We start from the raw sequence: 21,040 nt of genomic DNA, 5'->3' as shown, positions 1-21,040 counted from the left end.
GGTCACAAATGCACTCCCAGGCATGGGGGACTGGGAAATCCCTGCATGACACCATAACACAATGGTCATTTCAGAATGGTCCTTGGCACAGATTAACACTGATAATATCACAATGGCAATTATGTAAAGAGGATGGAACACAAAGCTACAAGCATGGAAGACTCCAATTCTATATAAAAATAAAAATAGTAACAATGGTAAGCTCCAGATAAATTTTATTTTATTCACACCTTTCTCAAGTTCCTCAACCTTGTATGAAGAACCAAGAAATTTTATATCAAAAAAGTATCCTAAAACCAAAAACCCAAATCTCAAAACTAAGAATTAAAAGCTCCCAAGGTGTAGTGAGACAGATGGATGGCATCACATACAGCTAAAAAAGTGCTTCTCAACCTTCCTGTCATAGTGACCTGTTTGAAATTTCAGCCCCACAGCTAAACTGTTTATGCATTGTGGCCTGCTGGGGACCACACATCACTGCCATCTCTGAGACCTCCTCGCCCCCCTCAAGGACCAATTTTTGCCTCCACTAAGAATGCATGAGCTAGGCAGACCATCTGCAAGTGCAGGCTTTCTGGAGAGCGTTCTGTATGAACTCTCTAATATGTATACACCCCAAATATAATCTCGCTTTCAAAAGTCTTCTTTTCTTCATCTGTACCTTCTTATTCTTTCATATAATATTTTATATCTAGGTATCCATCTTAAAGAAAGAATACAGAATTCAAATTAAGATATACCCACAAAGAATTTAATAAAGAAACTGGAACCCGTCTACATAGGTATACCACAGTGTATCCCTAAATGCAGCCATGGAATCAGCAGAAACAATGTTCTTAGAATTAGTTTTTTGAAAGATGTGAAAAAATGCTTGTGCAGGGGGAAGGGGATTATCAATAGCCTAGAAATCAACTGTGAAAAACAGGTGTGTGTATGTGTTTGGGGGGGGTGTATGTATAAATAAAACTAGAAAACACACTGAACGTGTAAACAGTGAACCAACCCCTGGGGAGTAAGTTTTTTCTTTATACATTCTTGTTTTTTTCTGTAAAGGATATGGATATTGATATAATAAAATAAAAAAGATTTAGTATTTTAAAAATGTGCTTTGGACCCTGCTTGGAGCTCTGGAGAACAATACACATCTGACAGTTCTGGGGCACTGGAAGGTTCCTGCCAGAGCACAAGAAAGTCTTATAAACAGCAACTAATCTAAGCTTACAGGTAATAAGCCATTAATTAGAGACCTGGGAAAAAAATCCAAAAGTAGGTGTTTCTCCAGTTAGTTCAACCTAACAGGTTAGCAAGGATATTGCAATTTAAGTGGACAAAGCCAGGTTTCCAAGGCAAGACATTTTTCCTGATCTAGGTTACTGTTCCCAAGCCATGGTTCATGGAGCCAGCAGTCCAAGTTTCTGGTGGCCTCCAATACCTGCCTCACTGGAGGCAGACCAGGTGATGCCAGAGGGCAGTGAGCATCTTACCTATCTCCATAAAGTGCCCCCCCCCACAGAACAGCAAACATAAGGGGCTTCTGGTAGCTGTTAAAATTCCTAGGAGAATTTGGATACTTAACCCCGAATTGTACCCTACATCTTTATTAGAAAAAAAAATGCAGGAGTAAAGAGCTTCGATGCTCCTGATATATTCAGCCATCTCAATATTTCTCCACAGTGTAGGGAAAAGAAACAGAGAACACGGAAGGCTAGAAAGGCAGCTGCAAGGCACACCCAATAATATGTGAACTCAAAATTGTCACAACATATTCAGGAGACTCAAACTCAACATAGACTCACTGCAACACATGCACTCTTCTGTGAACTCACTGTGTACACGCTTGGATTCCATTTAAAATAAAGAGTACAAACGTCTGTCTTTCCACAGCCCCCTTGGCTGAGCATCAGTCTTGGATGTACTGAGTAAGGCCTCTGTACGTAAGGCCTCTGAATTCAAGCCCTTACTACTTCATTTGGTAACCACTGAAATAAAGAGTGATCCACTCTAACACTGCAGGAAAAACTTCATGGCTGGGCCCCTGAGGCAGCATGCCCCATCTGCTAAAGTAGCCTCTTTAAAGAACTAGTGGGTGATCTTGAAGACACACGATTTCCCCCTTATGTGCTTCCCTTTTCTCTTATGTGAAACTACATGTTTCCTGTGGGCACACAAAGTCAGCTGGCATCCTTCTAATGGCCAAGGTGTTCTGGTGCACTGGCAAGGTCTCCAGGACAGGGAGTCAGAAGACGTGCTCTGGACTTTGGGTTCCGTGTTTTCTGACTGGTGGCTAGGGGCATGCCACAAAACCTTTGCATCGCCATCTTTAAGATGCAAAATCTAAGTAGTAACACTCACAGGGTCTGCCGTGATGATAAAATGTAGTATTGGACGGGAACAAATTTGTTGACAGGAAAGGCCTGGAGGCACAGAACAACAGCAGCCACTGCTATTTACTGAGAGCTTGCTTTGTGTCAGATGCTGTGCTAAATTTAACTGCTTTTTAAAAAATTTTGTTTTCAAAAGATTTTTTTTAAACTTAATTTTCTGAATAGGTAATGCATTTGCCAGTTTCAAAATTCACAAGTAAAAAAGGACAGGTCCATAATCTTGGGCTAGATATGTTTTGGAATTCAGAATTTTTCATACTTTAGAAAAGTTCGATGGGTATGGCAACATACTTTGTGTAACATTCCCAAGCAGCACCCTGAAACTAATACCCCAGTATTTCTGCAAAATGAATGTAAATTCACATGTAAGTGGGACAAATTAATATCTTCCTATATTTTTAGCAGATAAGCTGAGCTCCTTATAGGTTATCTTATTTCATCTTTGCAGCATCCCTCTGAGTAGGTATAACTATCATCCCTATTCTACAGATGAGAATATCGAGGTTCAGAAAAGCAAAGTTTCTTGCACTAAAGCCACAGAGATTAGAAAACAGCAAAAGTCACAGCAGGCCTGGCCAACTTCAAAGTCCATGTTCTTTGCTCTGGTGTGCTGAGACTGTTTACTTTGTGTGTGTGTGTGTGTGTGTGTGTGTGTGTGTGATTTATTGTAGAGACAAGGTCTCACCAAGTTGCCCAGGCTGGTCTTAAACCCCTGGGATCAGGCAATCCTCTCACCTCGGCCTCCCAAAGTGCTGGGATTACAGGCTGAGCCAGCGTGCCCAGTCCAGATTGTTTACTTTTCATGGGATTATTGGTTTTCCAATTGTTCCCTTTGTTTTTCTTCTTATTTCCTTTTTCCTTTTATTATTCAATTTTGATTGTGGTTTGTTTTGTTTTGTTTTTACTATATCCCTTTGTATATAGTCTATTTAGAGGTTGCTCAAGACATGCAAACTTAACTTTTCAGTCTACTTAGAAACAATTTTACCATTTCAAGTGGAATGTCGAAAACTTACCAGCACACACAAGCCCCTCTAGTCCTCCCTTTATGTTACAGTTGTCACACACGACACATCTACATACATTAGAAACTTCATTTGACAATGTCACAATTTTTGTTTTCAACTATAAAACATATTTTAGAGAACTCGAGAACAGTCTACTATACTTGCCATTTCTATTGTTTTTCCTTTATTCCTGATGTTCCAAGTTTTTATTGGTATCAAGTTCATTCTGTCTGAAGAACTTTCTTTTGAGAAGATCTGTTGACTGGGAATTCTTAGTTTCTTTTCACTAAGAATATCTTAATATTCTCCAGAAATGAAGGCGAAATAGTCCCTGGATCTAGAATTCTGGGTTGATAATCCTTTTTTCTCCATATTTTAAGAATGCTGTTCTACTTTTTTTCTGGCCTCTACAGTTTCTGATGAGAAATTCACAATCATTCAAATTCTTTTTCCTCTATGAGCAATGCACAATTTTCCCTAGCTGCTTTCAAGATTTTCTTTTGGTCTTTAGTTTTCAGCAGTTTGATTATGGTATGTTTGAGCATGGATTTCTGTGGGTCTAACCTACTTAGAAGGTTTGCTGCCTTTTGCCAAATCTGAGAAGTTTTCAGTCATTATATTCTTTAAATATTTCATCTGTACAGCATTCGTTTTTCTCTCCTTCTAGTACCTCAATTGCCCCACAGGTCTCTGATACTTTATCTTTAATTCTTTTTCTCTCTGTTGTTCAGATAGCAATAATTTGCATTGATCTATCTTTTTCCTCAGTCCATTCATATCCATTCTGATTAATCCAGTGAAATGCTTATTTTGATCACTGTATTTTTTTGGTACTAAAACTCCCATTTGGTTCATCTTTATGTCTTTGTTTATTTGCTGTGAGTTTCTATCATTCTATTCATTTCAAGACTGTTTGACCTCACTTCTGGAGTACTTTTATAATAGCTGCTTATAAAGTCTATCAGATAATTCCAACATCTGTGTCATCTTGATATTGGCATCTGTTGATTGTCTTTTTGTGTCTCTTGGTTCTGTTATGCACAGTGATTTTGGACTTTATCCCACACATTTTGAAAATTATGAGGCTTTGGGAGAATCCAGATATTTTTGTTTTAGCAGACAATCAGCTCAGCTGGGTTTGGTCTCCAAGTTCTGTTTATAAAGCCTTTACAGTGCTCCTCTAATCTGTACCATGTATGTGCTACCCACTGGTCAGCATGGGACCTGAACAGTAGACCATCCTGTAGTTCCATTCTCAAAGTCTTCGGTATGCTACTTAGGATCAGATCCACTTACGTACAGCTGCAGGTAAGACCATCACAGCTTTATGGGGTGCTTTTTGAGCTCCTCTCTCTCTATGGTCCCCTTGGTACTTTCCACTTCCCTGGGGGGGGGGAGGTGGTGCCTTTCGGGTCCTCTGGTCAGAGAGCTGGGACTATATTCACCCTGCTCTCCTATGCACTTCCCATGACTGTGCCTGGGTCCAGAACCAAGTGGGGAGAGGGTAAAGGAAGGACAAAAAAGCAACAGTGGTTTGCCCTACACTCTTGAGCCCACAAGTCCTCTTACTGAAAAAGTTTATTCTTCCTCAGTTTTGGGTGTCTGCAGACTGCCGCAAGCAGAGATACAAAGGGAAACAGCAACATAGGAGATTCTCCCTGCTGTCTCTGAGCATTAGACAGAAGTGCAGGACTTTTAGCTAGAAGTGCAGGACTTTCCTGGAGTGCTCTCTGTCCATGCCAAAGTCCACCCCTTCATTGTGGGCTTCCTTGAGTTCAGACTAAAGGATATCAGATGGGGACAATGGTGAATTCACTGCCTGTTTAGTGGCACCTCACACTCAGGTCTTCTCCAATCTGCTTTCCCAACCTGAGGACATTTCAGCATCCTCAAATAGTCTTATTCCATGCATTCTGTCTGGTTGCACTGAGGGGGAGGTCAGGATGGCATGTGCTTCCTCCAGAACCAGAACCTTGCCCAGTGCAGAACACCAATATAGCTGCCTTCAACATGGCTGCTGGCCTGCACCCAGGGCTGATTGCTGGGTGTGAACACAACAGTCTATCTGCACACTAAGCTTCTCCAGGAGTGCCAGCTGCAGTTTCATGGAATGCCCAGCAGCAACGATATGAATATCTTCAGACCCTAATTCCACAGCACTGTTTAAACCATCTAGGCCAGTGCTACTCATACTGCAATGTATACATAGCAGGGGAGCATCTTGCTAAAATGCAGGCTCTAATTCATAAGACCGAGGTGGAACCTGAGAGTCTGCATTTTTCACAAGCTCCCAGGGCATCTGACATTGCTGGCCTGGGGATTACAAATGGCTAGGCTGTTTTCTAGTCAGAGTACAAGTTCAGCCAGGGAATTTTGGCAGCCTGGATTTATTTACCTTGTTCTGCCAAGTGTGGGAAGTGGATATCCTCTAAGTTCAAAGGGGAACCAGGGGTCAGGAAGGGTTGGCATTTAGGCTAAGTGATCAAAGATTTTTAAAATAAAGAATATACATAAATTATACTCAAAATTATAAAGTATTCAGGAAAGAACAATGTCACCCATATCTGACTCTAACACAATGATTATTTTTGCTATTATTTTCTTTCATAAGCATGTTTTAATATAGTTATGATATTATATTATTTTGGATCTCAGTGTTTTCCGCTACAGAGGTCGTTCTGCATTTCCCAAGTTGTTTTTGCTATTGACATTTTTAAGAGCCAAGCAATATTTACTCAAGTGAAGCAAATTTTAAAAGTTCACTTAATCTTCTACTGCAAGCACTGATATTGCTTCTGGGGTCTGTGTAACTTGAAATAATAATGTATATGGTTCATGTACATTTTTTTACTATGTTAGAAATGGATAGCTTATCCTCTGTCTGCTCACTACTGTATGATGGGAGCAGGTAACTTTTTCCGTGGTGGTTGGATCCAAAGGAACCTCCACCACACTTGATTTAGATGATGAGCCCAGGGTCCTCACACTCAAAAGATTTAGGTAAGACTTTGGGCTGAGTTGATGCAGTAATGCAATAAGACTCTTGGGAGGCTCAGGGGAAGAAAGATGTACTGGAGGGCAGATTGTGCTAAGCAGAACGTGACCCTCCACCTCAAATTTGACATCCCCCAATCGTCAGCACCTATGACTATGATGAGAAGCACTCCTATGATTGCCTGTTATATGGTAAAAGTGACCTGAAAAAGGGGAAACTATCTGCGTGGGCTAATCTAAAAACAAGCGCCATTTAAAGCAGAGAATTTTCTCTAGCTAGTGCGAGAGGAGGAAGGCAGAAGGAGAGACGTGACATACCACTGCTGGCTTTCAAGCTGGAGAAGGCCACATGAGAAGAAATGTCAGACGGCTCATGGAGCTGAGGGAGAGGAATGGGGATCTCAGTCTTACCACCACAAGGAACTGAATTCTCTCTACGACCTGAATGAGCCAAGCACATACACACTCCTGACTTAGAGACTCAGGAGATGACAAGTAGGGGTAGCTTTAAGTCACTGTGGCAATATACAGCAATAGACAATTAATACACACTTGCTGCAAACAGTTTTCCCAGTCTACCTGCTTTAGAATTTGGGTTCAGTTCACTCACAAATGTTATGGGGATGATACTTTCAGTTTAGAAGAAAAGTGAGACTAATTCCAACACTGCTAAGGATAGGAAAATGACACTAAAACACAGTGAGAATGTCAATTAACACAACTGTTTAGGAAGACAACGGGCAACATTTATCAAAATCTTTAAAAACAGGCTTAGTCCTTAATGAACTAATTCTGCAGGAATGTATGCTAAGGAAACATTCAGGGATGTGCTCCAAGTTGCCTGAAAAGTGGGTCCACTGAAGCGTTAGTTACAGTGGCCCCCAAATTATGAAAGACTTTAGCTAAGAAAGAACTTGTATCCTCCTTGATTTTTCTTCCCTTCATTAAGCCAGCCCATCAACAGCTCCTGTCAGGTGACTTCCAAATATACCCAGATCCACCTACCTGATCTGCCACCATCTACCATCTACCACCATTATTTCTTGCCTGGATGTCTATGTCAGCCTCTCCCCTGGTCTTCCTACTTTTACATTCTTATTCTTCTAGAACTATCATTACAAAGGAGCCAGAGGGATTTGCTTGCGTTTTAAATGTAAACAACATTAAGTCCCTCTGTTGTTAAGTTCTCCCAGAGGCTTCCATGTTCCTGATCTTGACCCCAAGGCTCTACATGCTTACCCCACAGGGTCATCTCTACTTCTCTACCTCACTGGTGTTCTGTGCTCCAGCCACACTAAATTTCTCTTTGTTCATGGAACAGCCAAGCCAAGATTGTCTCTTTTGAAACAACTGCCAGCAAACTGTCAAAAGGAGGGCTGAACCCTGATCCAATGCTCATGAGCAGTGTTGCTTTGGGCAAGTTAATTAACCTCCCAGTGCCTCGGCTTTCTTTTCTACAAAATGGGGACAGCAACAGCATTAACCTCACTCCCTTATTATGAGGATTAGAAGAGATTATGTTTTACACATATTTTATACTTAGTATAACTGTTTAGCTGTGCACAGTAAAAGTTCAGTAAATATTAACCATGCTAGCATGTCAGCTGTCAGAATCTAACTGGGATTCTCCAAGAGAAAAAAAAGGAGTAGTTAAAAGGGTCCCACGCAGGTCATTTTTCAAACCATTCTGAAGGACCCCGGGATCAAATCCAGCTTCCTAGTGGAAACTGGCCCTTGTGATCTGCCCTCATGTGCACCTTTGCTCCTTTGACCCCTGTTGGCAGGAGTGAAACATAACTCCTCAAGGTGATTCAGTCTTTGGTACCCACTGGTCTTTCAGCTATACTCAATTACTCCCAGGACAGAAAATGTTTTGGGTCCTTTAAAATTTAGCTAATCAGGCTTCATCTTTGTGAAGCCTTTTCTTCCATGTTTCAGATTACTCTCCCTTCTCTGAGCTTCAGCGGATCTCAAGACATACTTCTGTCACTGTTAAAAACAAACAAACAAGCTGATGATCTGGAATGGAAAGGGCAATTAGTCCTAATCAACTGTGAACTCTCTGAAAGTTGGGTCCCTCATGTACTCCTCATCATGTATTTCAGGTGACTGGTGCAATGCCTGACACATAATGGACACTTACACTGACTTGGGAATAAGAAAAGGCAAGGGTTTTAGTATTAGTCTTAAGCTAAAAATTCAGGTTTTACCATTTAACAGCTGTGTTACTTTTGACAAGTCATGAAATCTTCCGGCCCTAATTTTCTCTTCTATAAATACAGATAAGATCTATTTCATGGGGTTGATACAGGGATTAAATAAGAATGCTTACAAAAGTGTAGTGCTTGGTACATAATTAAGAGTTCAATAATCTACGATTATAACACAATTTCTGCTTTTCACTGATTGTGATGAAGTTACTTATTATACATGAACTTTTGTTTCCTCAACTGTAAAATGGGGTTAGTTTTCCTGATCTCATGGGATTGTTGGAATTAAATAAGAGCATGTGTAGATGATATGCCTAGCATGCTGCCTGAAACAGCTGGCTCTCAATAAATAGTAGCTATATAAATATCATTGAACTATTTGCTATCCACAGGAAAAAAACAAAGGGATCAAGATTGTTTGCCTCCAAAGCAGGAATAATGAGGGAAAATTTTAACAATAGTTAATAGTTTCCCAAATAATGAAAAACGTAAATTATTAACAAAAATATATCTCATATCACATATAAAAATTAATTTAAAATTGATTGTAGAGCTAAACATAAAAGGTAAAACATTAAAGCTTCTAGAAGAAAATATATGAGAATCTCTAGGACCTTGAGGGGAGAGCAAAGATTTCTCAAACAAATCACAAAAGCACCAAACATAAATGGAGAGCATTGATAAGTTAAATTACATAAAAATTAAGTATGTTTTAATTTTAAAACACTATTAATAGAGTAAAAAAGGCAAGCTATAAAGGAGAAGGTATTTATACATATACTTAATTACAGACTTACCCAGATATTATAAACAATGTCTACAAAGCATAAAAAGACAGAAAACTCAACAGAAAATAAACAAGAGGTTTGAATCAACTTCTCTCTCTCTCTCTCACATACACACACACACACACACACACACACACACACACACACACACACAAATGGCTAGTAAACCTAAAAAAAAAAAATTTAAATTAGTCTATGGACCTCTGGTCCAGGAGGTCAAAAACTATTTTATCTTAGAAGCGATTGGCTTTTCTCACTGTGCTGGCATTTGCACTGATGGTACAAAAGGAAGAGTGGATAGAAGTGCTGATCCCTTAGTGTAAATCAAAGCAGTGGCATAACCCAGCAGTGACTGTATCCTCCCACTATCCACCCACCCACATCCGGTTTCACTAAAGGGTGTTCTTGATGAAGGAATAAAAATTATCATCAAGTTTTATAAAAACTCAATCTTTGAGTAATGTCTTCTTAATATTCTGCATAAAATGGAAATTATGCGTAAAGCAAATCTATTGCATACAAAAAGTACATAGACTGTCATGATGAAAAGTATGTGTGCAGTTGTTTCAGTTACTAGCTAAACTAGCTATTTTTTCAAAGAAAATAATTACTTGAAAGAATAATCTGTCATTCTTTCACAGAATTATTTTCTTTGAAAAAGATGGCTAGTTTAGCTAGTAACTTTTCAGCATACTAGTAAAATAAACTATTAGACATTAAAAGAGCTATGTTTAGCACTTTAGTAAATGGATTGCAAATTTTTAACCATGCTTATTTAGACTCATCTATACAGTAGACATTTTCTCCAAAAGGAAGTGAGCCTGTTACTTCAAGGATAACAATAGATGACATTTGTTACTAATGATAAAATTTCAGTTTCCAAACAAAATGTAACAATTTAGAAATTTGAATCTACCATTAGCTTGGAAGCTTCCCAGTACTTTTCTGAGATCAGTAATGTTAATGAATATGATTTTTTGATACTGTATAATGTGTGAGCTTTGAGTAGATCTGCATATCTCAGTGAATCAGTATTTTCAAAATGACGAAATACAAGATCCAATATCATACATGAGTAAAAGATCCATTCAAAGGGCATAACAGACCAGTGGATTTTAGAGTAACATGTACAAAAAGTTCACTGATATGGATTCAGATTCCACACTGCAACTAACACTTAAAGAAACTACCACTTGCCAAGTTTTGGTATAACACTAAAGAATACACACAATTATTTTAAAAGGTTATTAAACTATTCTCACTTCCAACAATCTACTATGAAAGCCTTCAACAAAAGCAACAAATTCCCTACAAACTGAATGCAGAAGAAATGAGAATCTACTGTCTTCTATTAAGCCAGACAGATATTAGAGAGATTTGTAAAAATGTAAAACAATGTCACTCTCCTCACTAAACTTTTTGTTTTGAAAAGATATTTTCATAAAAGTTTGTTATTTATGTTAACACATCATGGGCTTATGATTATTTTTAAATGAATGAATGAATTAATGAGTAAATGAATGTGTATTTTTAAAGTTTCATTTGCAATTTCTAATGTGAAAAATATTGACAGATATAACCCAAACAAGAGCTCTTTGGGGTCCTCAGTGATTTCTGAGAATACCAGAATGTTCCTGAGATCATGTGTTTAGTGATTTGGAAAATACTAGTTCATTACTATATGTAGATTTACTCAAAGTTTGAGAGTCTCCAGCAAAAGAAATATAACTCAAGGAAGTTAAAGAAAAAATTCTGAATATATATAGATGTTAGTAGTTATACTATTTGCAATGAAAATTGGAATTGCTTGAAATACCCCACAGTTAAGCAAACCACAGCATACTAGTAAAATAAACTATTGGACATTAAAAGATATATGTTTAGCACTTTAGTAAATGGATTGCAAATTTTTAAAAAGAAAATGCAGAACATAAACAATTTGGAACATTTAAAAATATGTAAAGATACAGGCTGGGATTAAAAATGAATTTAGAATGACATAAATAAAAGCTTTATATCTAAAGATTTATTTTTAGTGAAGTTGGTTAAGCACAGGGAAAATTAGTTTTTTCGAGACAGAACAGGATTTGGGGCATACAGTTTCCTGACTATCTGAGGCCAGATGGAGCAAAGGAAAATAGGTTAGACATAATGACAATACAAAGTCAGGCTTAGATGAAAAATTTCCCTTACAGATGGGATGTTGTCAGCAATTCTTTCCCAGACAACTCAGGAGTAGAAAAGTTCTGCTGTCCACCCTCAATCTTTCTTTACACTGACCTGTCCTCTCCAGCTATACTTCTAGCCTGGAAGCGTCCAGTATGCACAGCAGACCCAGGATCCTTTGACAAGCTCCAAATGCACATCACTACACACTTGGGAAAACGATCTCTTCATGGACTTGGGTAGTCATCCCAACTTTAGCTTGCATTTGGAAATTTCTAGGCGTGGGATAGGCAAAATGGGGCTATGCAAGATGAGGGGTGAGACGTGGGCCTTTGTCCTGTGGGAAGGGGTGGAGGCTGCTATTTCTGCTCAGAGCACTAGCCAAGGCTATTCAGAGATGGGGTAATTAACACCCTGTGACCGCCAGATGGGCCAACTGCTGGGCTGCTTTCCCCTCCTACTGCCCGAAGGCCTCCCCCTCAATTAAGCATTTGAGGAAGAAAGGAAAAGATGGAAGTGTGAGAGCCTGGTTGCTGAGCAATATGGTGGTGGTTGTGGTGGTGGTGGCAGCGGTGGCAGCAGTGGCTGCAGTAAAGGAGCTGGCTACAGTAAAGGAGCTGGTGTATCACAGCCATCTGAGCTGACAGACAAAGGGGAGCTGGCAAGGGAGTAAGCAGGAAGTCAGGGTGGAGGCAGGGAGGGAGCTACAAAGGGAAGATTCGATAGACTTGCTAGTGGCTAGAAAGAAGCCTGTGAAACATCCTGCCTCCTCTTTCAACCATCTCATCCAGTTAGAGCCCTAGACCTGTGAGGCAGGCCTGCCGGAGAATGACTGCATGAGGAGGGGAGGGGGATGGGCTTTTCTCCATAATCCATCTGAACTGTGCTGACTTTGCACACACATTGCTTATTACATGAACTGAGGCTGACAGGTGCAATGGGGAAATCATAAGCTGTGCATCAGACCCATTAGGGGCAAACCCTGGTGCTCATTCTCCCAGCTGGGTAACTCTGGGAACTTATGCTACCTCCCACGTCCACTCTCCTTCCCCTGGCAAAGCAAGGATGCCACAGATCTTGTAGAGCTGTTCAGAAAATGAGCAACTATAAGTGAGCACTCAGTTCACAGGCCATGTATGGTGAACAGTCAAGAGATAGCAGTTACTTCCATCCTTGACACACAGCAACAATCTTCAAAATAAAGAAAGCAATGTCCAATGTCCATAAAGAGCCTGAGCCTTACTGCAGTTGCCCAACGCTCTCTCTGGATGGACACTCTTACACTTAAGTGGCTCCACTGCCTAAATTTCCACATATTTTTTGAAAAACAAGGCTCTCCTTTGGGGGAATCCTCTTATTCATTAATCTTTAGTCTTTTTTCTCATCTTTGCCAAATACCTGAATGGGATCTGCTGAATATATATTTTTTCCAGTGGCCGGTTACTAGACTACTGAATATTTACTGAACATTTACTGTACTCTGAGCCATGAGCTCAACATGTGACATCCATCATCATATTCAATTCTACTAAACCTCTGAGAGAGGCATACTCATTCCGAGAGGCATACTCATTCCCAAGGTACAGATGAGGAAACTGAGGCTCTGCGAGGCTAAACGCGCTCACTGAGAGACAGGTGAAGCTGCAAACTGAGGGTGTGAACCCAGCTGCAAAGTCTGTGTTCCCAACTGCCCAAAAAAACCTCTCTCCTTGACATGGCGGGAGGGGTGTGGGTGACGGAAAGAAGGGCTCCAAGTCCTCCCTGCTAAGATTGGTATGGAGGAGGGCCAAGGACTGGTCTTCTGCCTGACTTTCTCTACCCCACCAGGCTCTTCAGCCAAAGGCACTGCTGCCCTATCAGAATCCTTTGGTGGTTTCCAACTGTCCATGGGGAGATGTGTGTACTTCATATCAGGGGCCTCCCAAAATCTGGTCCCATCCTCCACAGCTGTTATATACTAGGATTCCAGACACAAATTCTTTCTCCAGCCAAACTTCAGGGGCAGTCCCATGCTTTTAGACCTTGATGCCTCTGACCTACTGTTCCCTCAGCCTAGAACATTCCCCATAAAATAAATTGGTTATGCAATAATTCAGACACATGAAAAGGCAAAAAGAAACAGCGTGCAGAATTTTTCTCTTCCCCAGGAAGACACAGCTCAGGAAGTACCTCTTCCAGGAAAGCTCTCCCTGGCCACCCCTGAAGGAGCTCTGTGCTAACCCCTGTCACAGCAGCTGTCTCTATCAAACTCACCTGTCTCGCAGGCCATAGGGGTGTGCACACCCCTAGAGTGAGGGTGCAGCCCTAGGAATCCCTGTACCCACAGGGAAACAAACATATGCAAGGCGCAGGTCCAGCTGATGGGGCTACAAAAAGATGAAAAAATGGGGCAAAGAAAACATACACTTGAAAAAAGTGACAATCTTGGGATTAGGCAAAAATAACTGAGTGGTGGTGTTGTCAAGGATGGGGGAACTCCAGAACATGGACCAGGGGTTTTGCCAACAAAAAATAGGTTGGGACAGGGCTTGCCACGCCTACAGCAGGCCAGTGTTTGGTTGGTACCATGGCCAACTTCTCTCCCCATCTTCTGGGCCTAGTACAATATCCTTATCTTCCCCCAAGCCTTATTCAGCACAAAGATCCAGAGCCTTTGCTCAGGAAAGGTTCCCAGAACTGAGGCCCATGTTACTTCTTGGTAATTCTCTGCCTTGATAAGGATTATGTGTCCTTTCCCTTATCCCAATGAGCTTGACGAGGACTCAGCGACCCACTTAACCATCCCACTGACTACACTGTCTGTCCTTCCAGGGGTCTGTACCAGACAGGCCTCCAGGCTGGGACCCCTTTCTGCCCTGTTCTCTGCCCGCCTAGCATCCCCTCCACATTCTTTAGAAGCCTGCTTCGTGGTCAGCCTTCCCTGAAAATCAGATATGGTTCAGATTCCTTTTGCTATGTGCTTCCAGCACACTGTTTATTTTCATTTCTGACAAGGTGAGAAGAAGAGATGGGAAGGGAGAAGAGGGGAAGCGAGATCAGGAGGGCAGATGGTCTCACCAGCTTTTGTGAAACACCCAGGGCTAGATCCACACAGTGAGCTTAATAAATATTATGGACTTAAGAACCTCAGTGGCTCCTCAACATCTAAATTTTTAAGATCTTCTTATTTTTAAATACTTAAAGTCACATGGGAAGTTGGAAAAATAGTACAGAGGTTCTATGTAGTCTTCGCTCAGTTCTCTCTAATAGTTACGCTATCACCGAGATCTCTCTCATGTTACCCCCTTAATAATCACACTTACAGCCCTGCCCCAGCTGTAACCCCTGGTAACCACTAATCTGTTTAGCAACTCTATAATTTTGTCATTCACAAATGTTGTACCAATGGAGTCACAATATATGACCTTTGGGGATTGACTTTTTTCACTCGGCAAAATGACCTTGATTATCTAAACCGCCGTGTGTTTCCACAGTTCCCTCTCTGGTACTGCAGAGCAGGATGCCACAGTGTGGATGTACCACAGTTTGTCTAGCCAACACGACCAGTGGACGAGCACTCAGGCTGTTTCCAGTTTTTGTCTATTACAAATAAAAGTGCTACGAAGATTTGTATACAGGTTTTTATGTGGGTGCAATTTCCATTTCTCTGAGATAAATGCCCAGAAGTGTGATTCCTGGATCTAACTATTAAGTACGTGCTCCGTTTTTAAAGAAACTGTAGGACGATTTTTTAGAGTAGCTGGAAATATTTTCCTTTCCTGCCAGCAGGTGAGAGATCTGGTCTCTCTGCACCTCTAGGTTTGGTATCATCCCTGTTTTCTATTTTAGCTATTCTAATAGGTGTGGTTTAATATGCATTTCCCCAATGGCTGGTAATGCTGAACATCTTTTCATGTGCTTATCTGCCATCTGTATACCCTTTTCCTTGTACTATCTCTGCATATCCTTTGTCTATTTGTTAATTGGATTTTTTTTTAGGCTGCTGAGTTTTAAGAGTTATTTCTCTAAATGTGAATCCTTTGCTGGGTATGTGGTTTTCAAACAACTTCTCTCTATCTGTATGCTATGTTTTTATCCTCTCACAGGGTCTTTCACAGAGCAAAAGTTTTTAATTTTGAAGTCTAATTTATCATTTTTTTCTTTTTAGATTGTACCCTTGTGTCATATCTAAGAACTCTTCACCAAGCCCAAGATACTGAAGATTTTGTGTGTTTTCTTCTAAAAGTGTCATAGTATTATGTTTTACATTTAAATCAGTGATCCATTTTGAGTTCATTTTTACATAAGGTATGAGGTCAAGATCAAAGTTCATGTTTCTGCCTGTGAATATCCAATCCAGTACCATCCTTCCCCCATTGACTTGCTTTTGCACTTCTGTCAAAAGTCAGTTGGCCATACTCTTGTGGGTCTTTTTTGGGGTTCACTATTCTACTTTATTGATCTACGTGTCTGTCCCTCTGCCAATTCTACATAGTAGCCTTGACTGCTATGGCCATATAATAAGGCTTAATATTGGGTTACAGAAGCCGGGCTCGGTGGCTCAGCCTGTAATCCCGCGCCTTTGGGAGGCCGAGGTGAGTGGATTGCCTGAGCCCGCGGGTTCGAGACCTGCCTGGGTAGCGAGACCTCATCTCTACAAGAAATCAAAAAATCAGCCGGGCGTGGTAGTGCATGCCTGTAATTCCAGCTCCTTGGAAGGCTGAGGCGGAAGGATCGCCGGAGCCCAGCAGGTGGAGGCTGCGGTGGCCGGGAGCGGCCACTGCACTCCAGTCTGGGCGACAGAGTGAGACTCCAACTCAAAAAAAAAAAAAAAAAATATTGGGTTAGAGAGTCTCCTCTACTTTATTCTCTTAAAAAATTGTTCCAGCTATTCTAGTTCCTTTGCCTTTCCATATAAACTTCAGAATTATCTTGCCATGTCTGCAGAAATCTTTGCTGGTATTTTGATAGGAATTGCATTAAACTATACCAATCTGTATATCAAAGTATATCAATTTGTGGAGTATCTTGACATCTTCACTATGCCGAGTCTTTAATTCATGAACATGTTATGTCTCTCCACTTATTTAGATCTTCTTTGATTTCTTCATTAGCATTTTGTAGTTTTCAGCATAAAAGTATTACATAAGTTTTGTCACATCTATGTCTATTTTTTGAATGACTATAAATAATATTTTCATAGCTTTATTAAGATACATTTCACATATAAAACTCAAGCAGATAACAAGTATAGTAAGGTGGTTTTTAGATGCCCACAATGTGATTAGAACATTTTTTCATCCCAAAAAGAAACCTTGTACCCATTAGCAGTCACTCCCTACTCCTGCTCTCCCATCCTTCACCTCAGTCCCTGGCAACCACTCAGATACTTTGTGTCTCTACGGATTTGTCTATTCTGAATGTTTCACATAAATCAAATCATATAATATGTAGTCTTCTGTGACCAGTCTACCTCACTTTCAAAGTCTATCCACGTTGTAACATGCTTAAGTATTTTATTCTTTTTAATTGCCATTATATACATATGCAACTGTATGCATATATCACATTTGTTGCTCCATCATCAGTTGATAGACATTTAGGGTTCCACTTTTTGGCTATTGTGAATCATGCTATTTCTTGGTTTGGATCTCCATTTCCCTAATGATCAGTGATGCACATCTTCCCATGTGCTTATGGACCATCTGTACAACTTCTTTGGAGAAATGTCTATTCAAATCCATTGAATATTTTAACTGAGTTCTCTTTTTACTGCTGAGTTGTAAGATTTCTTTATATATTCTGATACAAGTCTCTTGTCAGATACATGATTTGCAAATACCCTCTCCCATTCTGTGGGTTGTCTTTTCACTTCCTTGGTACTGTCCTATGTATGACATACAAAAGGTTTTAATTTTGACAAAGTCTAATTTATTTATTTTTTCTTGTTGCTTGTGCTTTTTCTACCTAAGAAACCGACAGTCTAAGCCCAGGTCATATAGACTTATTCCTCACTTTTTTCCTAAGAGTTTTATGGTTCAAGCTCTTACACTTTGATCTGTAATTCATTTTGAGTTCATTTTCATGTATGGTGTAAGGAAGGGGACTAAATTCCTTCTTTTGCATGTGGATATCAATATCAAGCAGTTTCAGCATCAGTTGAAAAGACTATGGTTTTTCCACTGAATTGTCTTGGTACCCTTGCTGAAATAATTCCCTATGAATATATGGGTTAATTTCTGGACTCTTAATTCTATTTCTTTGCTCTATGTGTTTATCCTAATGGCAGTACCATATTGTTCTGATGATCAAAGCTTTGTAGTAAGTTTTGAAAATGGGAATTGTAAGTCCTCCAAGTTTTGTGGGGTTTTTTGAGATTACTATAGCCATTCTGGTTTCCTTGCATTTCTGTATGAATTTTAGGATTAAGCTTGCCAATTTCAGGAAAATAAAAAAAACCCAAATATGTAGAGCAAGTGGGGGAGTATGGCTAATATTAAGTCTTCTTAGCCATGAACACAGATGACTTTCCATTATTTAGATATTCTTCAGTTTCTTCAACAATGTTTTGTAGTTTTTAGTTTAAAAATCCTGCACTTCTTTTGCTAAATTTATTCCTAAGTATTATATTATTTTTTGGGTAGTTATAAATGGGATTTCATTAATTTCATTTTCAGATTATTCAGTACTAATATATAGAAATACAATTGATTTTTGTTTATTTATTTATTTAGAGTCAGGGTCTCACTCTGTCACCCAAGCTGGAGTGCAGTGATCATGGCTCACCACAACCTTGACCTCCTAGGCTCAGGCAATTCTTCTACCTCAGTCTACTGAGCAGCTGGGACGACAGGTGCACACCACCAAGCCCAACTAATTTTTAAATTTTTTTGTAGAATGTGGTCTCCCAGAGTGCTGGGATTATAGGCATGAGCCACTGTGTCTGGTCAATTTTTGTTTATTGATCTTGTATCCTGCTATATTGCTGAACTTGTCTATTAGTTCCAAGTTTTTTAGAGGATTCCTTAGGATTTTCTATATACAAGATCTTCTGCCATCTACAAATAAGAGATACTTTTACGTCTTACTTTCTAATCTGGATAGATTTTTTAAAAATTTTCCTAAATGATTTCCCTGTCTAGAATCTCAAGTAAAATGTTGTATAAAAGTGGCAAAAAAAACACATGCTTATCTCACTCCTGATCTTAAGGGGACAGCATTCCATCTTTCTTCATTAAGGAGGATGTTAGCTGCGGGCTTTTGTAGATGCTCTTGATTGGGTTCTACTGTTCAATGCTTTTATCATGAAAGGGTGTTGGATTTTGCCAAATGCTATTTCTATGTCTATTGAGATGGACACATAGCTTTTGTCCTTTGTTCTATTAATACAGTGTATTACACTGATTTATTTTCAGATATTAAGTCAACCATTCCTGGAATAAATTTCACTTGGTCATGGTGGTATATAATTTTTCTATATGTTGCTGGATTAGGTTTGCGATTATTTTCTTGAGGGTTTTTATATCTGTATTCATAAGGGATGCTAGTTGGTAGTTTTCTTGTGATGTCTTTGGTTTTGATATCAGAATAATACTAGCCTCACAGAAGAAGTTGGGAAGTATTGTCTCCTATTTTTTGGAAGATTTTATCAAGAATTGGCATTAATAAAAAATTCATTATTAAAGAAATGTTTAAACATATCAAAAAAATAGTATGTTATCATGAATTCCTGTCTATCCTCCCACCCAACTTCCATAATTATCAATAGTCTGCCATCCTTATTTCACTCACCACCACCACCCCCGCCTACAACATCTTACTCTTTTGGGGGGCTAAAATTAAAAAAAATAAATCCTAGACATATCATTTCACCATTAAATACTTCAATACATCTCTAACAGATTAAGACAACTTTACTTTTTAACAGAACCTGAAGTTAATTCTTTTACCTAACAAAATTAGCAGTAATTCCTAATGCTATCTAACACTTGGTCCATACTCAAATTTCCCCAAATATTTAAAAAATGATTTTTAGAATTAGTATACTTGAATCAAGATCTAAACAAGGCCCAACTCTGTATTTAGTTGATATGACTCTTTTAATAACAGCCTCCTTCTCTCTTTTCTCCCCATGTTATATACTTATTTGATGAAAAAGCAAGGTCGATTTATCCTGTAAAATTTTCCATGTTCTGATTTTGGCTGGTGTGTTCCCATGTGTCTGTTTAACTTATTCTTCTGTCCTTCATACTTTTAAATTGGCAGTCAGATCCAGATGGAGAATGTCGTGAACTTACTATTGCATAATATTTAAAAGACACTTAATGTCTGGTTGTCCTACTTTTAGTATTAAGATTAATCAAAGGGTTCAGGTGCTGTGGACCTGATCCATTTGTTATAAAGTCCCCCATCAAACTTTACCTAATGGTTTTAGCAACCAGTGACAATTTGTGAGTAGGCACATTATTTTGGTAGAAGTTGCAACATGGTGATTTTCTAATTCTTTCAGTTCTTCCAAGATTAAGAATTTTATCTTCATCATTCTAGACTCCACATCTGTTATTCACAATTAGGTGACACAGCCTCCAAATATACAGAAGTCCTGGAGCATTTCTGCTTGTCACAGTAGTTGGAAGGCCCTCTTGGCACATCTAGGCAGAGACCAGAGATTCTGAATGCTCTACAATTCACAACAGAGTTCCACATAATGAAGATGACTTACACCCCACACAATTTTCGAGTGTCTTGTTAGACACTCACAGAGGTGTAAAGCCTAAAGAAATTGCCTGAGTCTAAGACTGTTTTATACATAAACACAAAGTATTTTTCTACTGTTTTAACACAAGGACATTTTCCTAGGAATGCAACAATGGTATCACTGAAGAAATACTATCCAACCACTATTTTGTTCCCAATTCTCCGAAGAACGGTTCACCATTTTCACCATTTCAGAAAAGTCATGTTAGTAACAGCAACATAGTGTTGTGGTATTTGAGTTGCTGACATGATACATTTGTATAAGCTAGCTTTTATTATTGTTAAATTCAAGATAATTCTACATACAGGTGTAAAAGTCTGACTTTGTTTTCCAGTGTACTTTGCTCAGGCACCTACACATTGAAATACACATTACCATCATCTTACTAATTACTCTGTTTTTCTCGTGTGTGTGTGTGTGTGTGTACACACACACTTTTTTTTTCTTTTGAGTTGTTGTCTCACTTTGTCGCCTAGACTGGAGTGCAGTGGCATACTCCTGGCCACTGCAGCCTTGCCCTGCTGGGCTTCGGTGAAACTTCTGCCACAGCCTTCCAAGTAGCCGGAACTACAGGCACGTGCTACTACGTCCGGCTAATTTTTTTTATTTATTGTAGAGATGAGGTCTCGCCAAGTTACCCGGGTGGGTCTCGAACCCATGGGCTCAGGCAATCCACTCGCATTGGCCTCCCAAAGTGCTAGAATTACAGGCTGAGCCACTGAGCCTGGCCCTCATGTACATTATAGTTAAGACT

At 39.5% G+C, this 21,040-nt stretch overlaps 1 protein-coding gene across 6 annotated transcripts in view; it reads right to left on the bottom strand.

Annotated features, from left to right (window-relative positions):
* The window catches only part of PSMF1 (proteasome inhibitor subunit 1), a 44,662-nt gene that overhangs the window by 4,094 nt on the left and 19,528 nt on the right, over positions 1-21,040 (bottom strand). The gene's annotated exons all lie outside the window — the stretch shown is intronic.

This window comes from Carlito syrichta, unplaced genomic scaffold (genome assembly GCF_000164805.1).
Source record: "Carlito syrichta isolate Samal-C Ts95f unplaced genomic scaffold, Tarsius_syrichta-2.0.1 Scaffold274096, whole genome shotgun sequence".
In the NCBI taxonomy this organism is placed as follows: Eukaryota; Metazoa; Chordata; class Mammalia; order Primates; family Tarsiidae; genus Carlito; species Carlito syrichta.
This window is presented reverse-complemented; position numbering and strand designations above follow the sequence as displayed.